At 40.3% G+C, this 10,452-nt stretch overlaps 1 long non-coding RNA gene across 1 annotated transcript; it reads left to right on the forward strand.

The window, feature by feature from the left end:
* LOC120475227 (uncharacterized) lies at positions 1–8,826 on the forward strand. Its single transcript, XR_016155176.1, has 2 exons — positions 1–1,047; positions 1,163–8,826. It is a non-coding gene; the product is annotated as an uncharacterized LOC120475227 (long non-coding RNA).
* The last annotated feature ends 1,626 nt before the right edge of the window (positions 8,827–10,452 follow it).

The raw sequence follows: 10,452 nt of genomic DNA on the forward strand, positions 1-10,452 counted from the left end.
AGCCTAGAAAAACTTGTCTTGACTTTTATAATAAATATTTACTGTCAGGGATGATTTCAATATATATTTATTTGTAAAAAAAAAAAAAAAAAAAATGTGTAAGTGGAGATGTTGAAACATTGCCATTATGTTAATGTAACTCCTTTTGACATATTTTGTATAAAATTAGGACTCTAATTTTAATTTTCAATGCGTTTCCACAGAATATTCGGTCTAATACTCCCACACATTTTAGATGAAAATCCTTTAACTTTCTCTGAATGGTGTTCCAAAGTTCATGTAAATCTACTGAGCCATCAGTGACATTTAACAGATGGTACTTGCTCCAGTTGTGGTTATCTGTTGGAAGACATCCAAATCTAAAAAGTGAATCCGGGTTAAACAAGCTTTAACAAGGCCTGACTGAAAATCATATTGTCTGTTTACCGATTTTAGACTGAAACATAAGTTGCAAAGAGAGCAATAACACCGAAAAGGAAAGAAGTTTTCTGTTAAATGTTAGTATTTCTTTGAAGAACATCATGTAAGTCAATACTCAGTGGCATTCAAAGAATGTTAGGAAGCGGTAACTATTGTAAAAAGCAAACAGAGATAGGACCCCCTGCTCTGGCAAACCCTGCAGTTATCTGCCCTCATACACAAATCAATTCAGGTATCTCATTCACATATTGTAATTTTTACATGGAGGTTCTTGTCTGTCATAGGGTTACTGAACTTGTTGACCCAGCTCAAATAGACTGACTGGTCATCTCAAGGGTTCACAAAAGATGAATAGATGTCCAATGAACTGTCTCTTTTTTTACCCCCAGGGCAATCGTTGGTGGAAATGTTCAACAGATTTTCTCTAGTCAAACATTCACAGAAGCAACACATGTGACCACATATATGTTAATGTTTAGGCTCGATGTTACAGTGTTGAGGGAAAACAGTAGCATTACAGCAGATGACTGAGTAGCTGGTGGACAAGGAGCAAGCGAAAAAAAAGTTTTGTAGTTTAAGACACAAAATCACCAGTAGAGGGAAGTACAGTCTTTTGCTAAGTCTTTTGTACGTTGAGCTTCTAAGAATTTTATATTTTCTGCTGTATTATCAATTATAGTCATCTAAATGACACACACAAAAATAACATTTTGTTTTTGATTGTTTACTTCCATGATGAAAGCCTCCTCATCAAGTTCACCTTGCCTCGGGTCTGTTTTCCACCACTTTCCACTGTCTGTTGTGATGTTCTTTGAGGACAGAGTAAGGTAGGCCTACCTGACAACAAAAAAAACAAAGAAAAGTTCCTTCTCGAAAACAGAAAGTGTTTGCATATTCATGAAGAATATGCAGGAAGGTAGTCCGTACTAAGTGTATCTGCCACTGGCTTTTAATGATTGCTTCTGCGCTGACAAACAGCTCTAATTGACTCATTCTCTTACAGTCAATGATATACAAAGGTTTGGAGCTTTGTCATTTGGCTGTGGCTCACAATGAGCACAAGCGGTGTCAGGATGAATGACAGTGCCAGCTGCTCAAACACACTCAGCTTGTTCCGAGCTGTGCTGTTGGCACGCTTCACAAACGGCCTCTCACGTCAACCGGCTGAGCAAACTAGTACTGGGCGTTATAGTGCCTCTTCAGCACTGCGGAGGTGAGGTGAGCAGGCCTAAAGGACATGGTGTCAGATTGAGTTAGAGGGGAAATGCGTGTGATGCCGAAGTTCAGTTCTTTCTGTCGTCTTCCCTCTATCTCCGTCAGGGAATCCACATACCGAGACGCTCCACTCAGGAAGATTCGTTGCGTTGCGTTGCTTTTCTCTTCTTATGAATACGCTCTATGCACGAACCCTGCTGACGTATGTCAGAAAGAACCTCAACCAACTTCTTAACTTCCACTAGCACGTTCTGCAGGCAAAGTATATGGCGGCAACACTTTAATAAAATTCATTTTCTCAGAAACGGAGACAACGATTTTAGAAACTGATTCGCTAGTCGGATTTCGCACGATATGAGAGAATACTCACCCTCAAAGTTGTTGATATAGCTCGAAATATATAATTTAAATAACTTCTCTTTTTTACTCTAATGTGTGACAGCTAACTGTCTCACAGTGTTGTTAACATCATTCACGTTAACCGCAGAAAGTTTTTGTAAACAGCGGGTGTAATTTGACGCTATCTCCACCTAACGCAAAACCGGCTTCTGGCCGTAGACTGACGCAGCACCGGATGTAACTGGGCATGCTGAGACAAATTCGGAAGCGATCGTGCATAGAGTCTATTGCACACGTGATACATAGCTAGAATTAAACCATTTGCCCAAATTGCTAGAACTGCCTTTTTTAAAATTGAGACAAATAACTGTTAGGTCTGGGAACTCATCATTGACACGGCTCAATCCGAGGGTTGGGATAAACGGTGGTCTTTAAAATTCTCTCTGCATGCAATTGGATAGCACTACAGCCAATCAGAGCAACGAAGGAGGTGACGGCTGAGTCCCATGTGTTTTCCCACCAGTGGAGCAAGTTGATATATTAAACTTTTAACGGATCCAGTCAGCAAAATGACAGCAAAATTTTTAAATGACTCAAGTGCCGTTATTTGTTCTGGTTTCAAAGAAAAGCTTAAGTTCAAATCATCCAGAGTCGCGGTCAAAGCCGAATCGAAAGACAGCTGATCGCCAGCAGCAGCCATTCTGTGTTTTCAAGTAGCAGTGAACTTTCGCAACTCTGTCGTCATTATGTTAAGCCCGCCCGCCGACTCTATACACGATGTGATTGGCCTGACCAGAGTTTGGTTTTTCCTGCTAAAACGTCTATGGAGAGTCGCTCGACCACACTGGCTGCAAAATAATTTTTGCTGCCGCTAGGGTGCGTCTAGATTTCTAGTGTGACGGGTCTCCGATTTTCTCCGCTGTTGTCGACCTGTGGGCGTGGCTGGGAGACGTGTCAAGAGAACATTGTACACCTGTGCAGGATTAGCGAGTGATCTACACCTGTATATAAGCTTAGGCTTTGAGAATGTTAGGGAGCTTTTTGAGATCTGCTGAGCCTGCCAAACGTGTGAGAGTGAAGCTCCTGTTCTTTTTTGTGTTGGGTTTGTTTTGTTTCCCTTTGCTATGATTTAATCTTAGTTCTGTCTGACGTTTTCAACATCGCTTGTCAGACAGAAATGGTATTAGTGTTTAAATTGTTTATCTATTCTGTTTATTCTTCTATTTATGTTAATAAATGCACTGAAAACCAAGCCAACTACCTTATGTCCTCCACTTATTTGTCACGGCTTTGAGCCGGGCGTAACAAATATGGGGGCTCGTCCAGCCAATTTGATAAAGTTTTGTTCGTAGTTTGTTAGAAATTTGATCAAGTGCGTTTGATTTGGCAAGAGAAGTTTATTCGTCTATTGGGTTTTTTGTTAATGTGGTAAACTGAGGTTTATTATTTGTTGGAATAAATTTATTTAGTTAGAATTTAATTATTTATTTATTTATTCGATCATTTTCGTTAAATAAAATTTGTGGAAGGTGTTAATGGTTGGTTTGGTTGTTCTGGCAGGTTACGGGAGTTTTATTTGGTAACTATTGGCTACTAAGTTTGAAGAAGGTGTTTTGGTTTAGGCTTTTTCCCTATGTAGGTTTAGAGGGATATCCTTGATAGGATAGTAGCCATTTGTGACTCATAATGTCCTCATACGTTGAGAAATTTGTTGACGCACCGTCTGAGAGCTTGTTAAATGACTTGACCAAGGATCAATTATTAGAACTTGCAGAATATTATGAAATCAATCTCACGAGTCAAGATAAACGTCTAAAAGATCAAATTAAAGCCTTGGTAAAGACAGAGTTAGTTGAACGCCGTATTTTAGAGTCTCAATCTTCAGAAGACACAAGTGCGTCATCAGCACAGTCTCATTTGACGTTTGAACAACCAAAGCAATTATTGTTAATTCAAGCAGAGATTAAAGAGAAACAATTAGAAGCACAAAATCACATTGAAATCTCTAAGGTCAAATTACAGCAACAACAATTGGAACTTGAACGGTATCGTTTGGATTTAATAAGGGATGGTAAACTTTCTCTTACGGGAGAAGCAGCAGGCGATTCAAGTTCATGCAAGTTTGATACGGTGAGAAACATGAGGTTGATTCCTAAATTTGATGAAAAAGAGGTTGAGCGTTTCTTTTTATTGTTTGAACGTGTGGCAGATGCACAACGTTGGCCAGATGAAGAGCGAACTCTTATGTTGCAGTCTGTATTTACGGGCAGAGCTCAAGAAGCGTATTCTTCCCTCAGTGTAGAGGATGCTTCTGATTATCAAGCTGTAAAAGCAGCAGTGTTGAGGGCTTATGAACTAGTACCAGAGGCCTATAGACAACGGTTTAGATCCTGGAAGAGAGGTGAAGAACAGACGTATGTTGAATTTGTACACGATATTTCGGTTTATTTTAATCGTTGGTGTGTAGCGTCTGATGTAAAAACACTTGACGATTTAAAAGAGTTAATGATACTTGAACAATTCAAGAGTTCCATTGCAGATCGCATTGGAACTTACATTAACGAGCGTAAACCTGATACTGCGTATGAGGCGGCCGTCATGGCTGATGAATATTTGTTGTCTCATAAAACTGTTTTTTGTTACAGATCGAGTGGAGAGAATTTCAGAAGAGAGCCATGGCGAAGTGCTAACAAACTTATTAGGTTGGGCAATGAGTTATCCAGCAGACAATTGTATAGCTCTGAAGAGAAAGACAGAGAGAATATGTGTAATTACTGTCATGAGTTTGGTCACTGGAAGAATGATTGTCCCTTGTTGAAAGCAAAAGCTGACAATGTGAAATCTAAATCTTGGTCTCCTGCAAAGTCTGTGGCTTTGGCTGTGTCTACTTCAACAGTGAATAATGTGCAGAAAACTTGCTCGCCGTGTGGTTCAACATTTACTCCTTTTGTTACAGAAGGGTCGGTTAGGTTGGTAAATTCCGCAAAAACCATACCAGTAAAGGTTCTACGTGATACAGGATCATCAGAAACCTTTGTGTTAGAGTCTGTTTTACCGTTTTCAGCTGATTCTTTACTGGAAGTAATGTGCTGATTAAGGGCATTGGCTTGAATGTTATGTCTGTTCCTCTGCATAAAGTTATTTTGCATTCTGTATTGGTCCAGGGAGAAGTGGAGGTGGCTGTTCGTTCCTGCTTGCCTGTGGAGGGAATACAGGTAATTCTGGGGAATGACTTGGCTGGTGATCGAGTGTGGCAGAATGACTCTCCACATCTAGTGGTTGCATCATGCCCGGTGGTCTTGAAGCCAGATGGCGGTGAGAGTTTGAACTGTGCAGGTTTGTTACCCACTTGTGTGATAACACGATCCATGAGTAAAACACAAGTTGAGGAAAAACATGAGTCTAAGAAGGTGAAGGAAATGTTAGAAGTCCCATCAATCCTATCAGTGTCGCGTGATGAATTGGTTGAAAAACAAAAGTCTGACTCAACTCTTGGTGAATTATTTGACCGGGTTGTATCATGTGACACAATCGAGAATCTTTCATCTGGGTATTACCTAGATGGGGGTTTGCTAGTTCGCAAATGGGTGCCACAGGCAGAGTTTGCATTGGGTGATCCCGTGGTGCAAGTGGTAATTCCTCAATCTCTCCGGCAACTAGCGTTACAGACAGCTCATGATAGCTCTGGCCATATGGGAGTGAAAAAGACATACAAATTACTGTTGAGACGGGTTTTTTTGGCCGAAATTGAAGCGGGATGTGTCTAAATATATAAAATCTTGTCACACATGTCAACTTATTGGAAAGCCAAATCAATCTTTAAAGCCTGCTCCTCTTTTTCCGATTCCAGCCATTAGTCAACCATTTGAACATCTCATTGTAGATTGTGTAGGGCCGTTGCCTAAATCAAAAGCAGGCAGTGAGTATTTACTTACAGTCATGTGCCAAGTGACTAGGTATCCTGCTGCAAATCCGTTACGTTCTGTGTCGGCAAAACTAGTTGTAAAGGCGCTGACTGGGTTCATTTCAGTATTTGGAATACCGTGAATAATACAGTCTGATCAGGGAAGTAATTTTACTTCTAAAGTGTTTGGTCAAGTGTTGAAACAACTTAAGATTCAGCATAGTCTCTCCAGTGCTTATCATCCTCAAAGTCAGGGAGCACTGGAGAGATTTCATCAAACGCTAAAGTCTCTTTTGAGATCGTATTGTGTTCAATTGGGTAAGGACTGGGAGAGTGGTCTGCCTTGGTTAATGATGGCTGCTCGGGAAGCTGCGCAAGAAAGTACTGGGTTCAGTCCGAATGAACTTGTTTTTGGACATGATGTGCGGAGTCCGTTGTCTGTGTTGTCTGCTGACTGGGAAAAGTCTGATCCGCCGAAAAATGTTTTGTCTTATGTTAGTGATTTTCGTAGACGAGTTTATGAGGCGTGTCATTTGGCGAAGTCATCTTTGAGAAAATCACAGGATCGAATGAAATCACTCTTTGATCGTCGAACAGAGTTGCATCCGTTTCAACCGGGTGACCAGGTACTGGCATTGTTGCCGGTCGTTGGGTCGCCATTTCAGGCAAAGTTTGTCGGACCATATACTGTTGCTCGTAAGATGTCTGATTTGAACTATTTGTTAAATACGCCAAATCGACGAAAAAAGACTAGAATATGTCACGTAAACCTGTTAAAACCTTATTATGCTTGTAAAGATTTCGAAGACCAAATGACAAAAGACCAAGTTAGTTTGCCTGATTCCTTTGTTAAACCTGTTATGCTTGCAGATTCTTCTGTTAATGACGACCGTGTAGAGTTGGTTTCAAATCCAGTGGCCGGGGAGGAAGGTGAAATCTATCCAGGAGATTGTGTTCTTCAAGGTCGTCTTAGGAATTCAGAAGCCTTGGGTTCTTTGGATGTTCAGCTTGGTCATCTAACGAATGGACAGCAGTCTGATTTGATGAATTTGATTAAGGAATATGTTACATTATTTTCTGATACTCCTTCTTGTACAGATCTAATAGAGCACGACATTGATGTGGGAGATGCAAATCCAATTCGTCAACGTTATTATCGAGTTTCGGCAAATAAGAGAAAACAATTGGATGATGAAATCGAGTATATGTTGAAAAATGGAATCGCAGAACCCTCCTTTTCCAGTTGGGCTTCCCCTTCTTTATTAGTGAGTAAACCTGATGGGTCATTTAGATTCTGTACGGATTACCGCAAGGTAAATGGCGTAACAAAACCTGATTCTTTTCCGCTACCTCGAATTGAGGATTGTGTAGATCAAGTAGGAAATGCTAGGTTTGTGAGCAAGTTTGACCTTTTAAAAGGTTATTGGCAGGTGCCTTTAACCGCAAGAGCTCAGGAGATTTCTGCTTTCATTACGCCATCAGGGTTATTTTCTTACAACTTGAGTTTCGGTTTGCGTAATGCTCCCGCAACGTTTCAACGTTTGATGAATCGTGTGATAACGGGTTTGAGTGGCTGTGCTGTATATTTAGATGATGTTGTTGTTTTCAGTCAAACTTGGGAGGAACACTTGGTTCGGATTAGAGCACTGTTTTGTATTAGCCACCTTGACTGTGAATTTGTCAAAATGCGAATTCGCAAAAGCCACCGTAACCTATTTGGGAAAGGTTGTTGGGCGAGGCCAAGTACGTCCTGTTCGCGCAAAGGTTGAGGCGATAGATAAGTATCCTACGCCAAATACGAAAAAAGCTCTAATGCGATTCCTGGGAATGTTGGGATTTTATCGTTGTTTTTGCCGAAAATTTTCGACTGCTGCCGTGCCCTTGACAAATTTGTTAAAGGGAGGAGTGGATTTTATCTGGACACCACTTTGTCAACAAGCGTTTGAGCGGGTAAAATGCTTCTTACAGAAGCTCCCGTATTGGCAGCTTCGAGTTTTGATCAAGCGTTTAAGTTACAAGTCGATGCCAGTAATGTGGGTGCTGGATCTGTCTTGTTACAAACATCTGAGGATGATATCGATCATCCGATTGGATTCTTCTCTAGAAAGTTTAATTTATATCAGCTTAATTATTCTGTGATAGAGAAGGAAGCGCTTTCTTTGATTTGGGCGTTACAACATTTTGAGGTGTATGTTGGCTCGTCAGAGGGACCTTTGGTGGTCTATACGGATCACAATCCTTTAGTTTTCTTACACTCCTTACAAAACCCCAACCAAAGGTTGATGAGATGGTGTCTGTTTCTTCATAGTTACCCCTTGGATATACGCAATATTAAAGGAACAGAGAATGTAACTGCTGATGCCTTGTCCCGTGTTTAATGGATTTGTAGTTTACATCCTCTCTGACTGTCTATCTTTTTCTTTCTTAATTTTGCTTCCTAGGCACCAGGTTGCTGAAAGTGGGAGAGTTTACGGGATTGGGGAGGATTGCAGGCCGAATCAACTATTGCTACTTGGACTAGTTGAATTGTGGGAGTTGTTGTTTTTTTTTTTTTTATTAAGACCTTATGCTCTCTTCTTTTTAGGGGGTGTGTGTGACGGGTCTCCGATTGTCTCCGCTGTTGTCGACCTGTGGGCGTGGCTGGGAGACGTGTCAAGGGAACATTGTACACCTGTGCAGGATTAGCGAGTGATCTACACCTGTATATAAGCTTAGGCTTTGAGAATGTTAGGGAGCTTTTTGAGATCTGCTGAGCCTGCCAAACGTGTGAGAGTGAAGCTCCCGTTCTTTTTTGTGTTGGGTTTGTTTTGTTTTCCTTTGCTATGATTTAATCTTAGTTCTGTCTGACGTTTTCAACATCGCTTGTCAGACAGAAATGGTATTATTGTTTAAATTGTTTATCTATTCTGTTTATTCTTCTATTTATGTTAATAAATGCACTGAAAACCAAGCCAACTACCTTATGTCCTCCACTTATTTGTCACGGCTTTGAGCCGGGCGTGACACTAGGCTAAAGGATACTAGCTTTGAGCAAGAGAAAAATCCTCTGCCCAGATGGTGAAATGATACTTTAGTAAATGTACAAGGCTGCAATGGGATTACATCTCGCAAGACTTTGCTAAGCATTTCATGAAAAAGTGCAGAGCAAGATTTAGACAATTTAAAAGACATTGACAGTCCTCTTGGTGATGCATCTTAGAGTTGTGAGGCAAAATGAGGTAAAGAGCTCTTAATCTTTAGAGTACATGTGCTCTAATACTTTAAATTGAACATTATGTACATAGAAGTTAATTTAAAGTCCCCATAATCTTTTATTAACACTTTATTTCGATAGTCCACTTTAGACATACTAACTATCAGTAACTTTATGTTTACATAGTTTTACAGTAACTATGTCAACTAACTTGAATTAGTAGACTGTCTGCTTAATATCTGCTAAAACTTTATGCTCAACAGACATTTTGACAACAACCCTGCAACTACATGTCAACTTATTCTACTATCCTGAACCCTACCAGTCTACTAACAGTCTAATGAGAGTTAATTGACATGTAGTTTCAAAGTTACTTACAGTTAGTTGAGTGTCTAAAGTGGACTCAACAAGCCAAGTCTCTCTAAACAAACTTTAATACGAGTTAAATAAAATAAAATAATTTATTGTAAACGTTGACAGATGAACCTGTCTTTCATTGTATGCTTAAACGTTACATGCTGACGAAAGTTTCTCAGCCAACGCATTCTCGTCCCAAGGCATCATATACTGACGCTTTTGCCAATGCGTATACATCTAACGCACATGACACCCTTTAGCGTCAATATAACACGCACAAAAGGCGCTTTTCCACTGCATAGTACGGTACGGTTCGGCCCAGTACGCTTCGACTCGGCGCGGAACAGTTCGGCTCGCTTTGCGTTTCCACTGCAGTAGGGATGCGCGGTATACCGGTATTGCAAAAATACCGGTATATAATAAATTTCAAACGGTACAATATCATCATTTTGTTAAATTCGGTATTTGATGAGCTGCTGTTCCGAAGTTCTCCACTAGGCGGCAGTGCGCTACCGAAACTGACGCGAGTCACGCGAAACCGGCAAACGAAGGAACACGGTGGAAATGAAGCTCATTCTGGTTTTTACACGCCCGAAATTATTAAATAGAGAGAGCAGTATGAGTGAAATAAGGCATTACTTTGCCTAGTAAAGTAATGAGAATAGTGTAGATACAGACCTCAATGCACCACTCTGCAAACTTTGCTTTCAATAATGTGTTGCCATGGAAGGCAACACATCAAATCTGCCAAAGCGCTCGTCAGTTGCTCATCCTGACTTGTTCAAGAGATCAACTGGTGAGTTCATCATTCAACTGATTTAATTTAGACTTTTATTGAACACTGAACAGCGCACATACCTAAGAGCTTATCAATTAAATATGATATGGTAAACACGAAAGCTCAAATCTTCTTGCATGACACGCTAGAACCAATTCAGTTTACGTCATGATCTCATTTTACGTCTCATGATCTTATTTTTGCAATTTATTTCAAACAAATATATTCATTTAATTTAAATTAATA

This window comes from Pimephales promelas, chromosome 3 (assembly GCF_988280905.1).
Source record: "Pimephales promelas chromosome 3, fPimPro1.hap1.1, whole genome shotgun sequence".
In the NCBI taxonomy this organism is placed as follows: domain Eukaryota; kingdom Metazoa; phylum Chordata; class Actinopteri; order Cypriniformes; family Leuciscidae; genus Pimephales; species Pimephales promelas.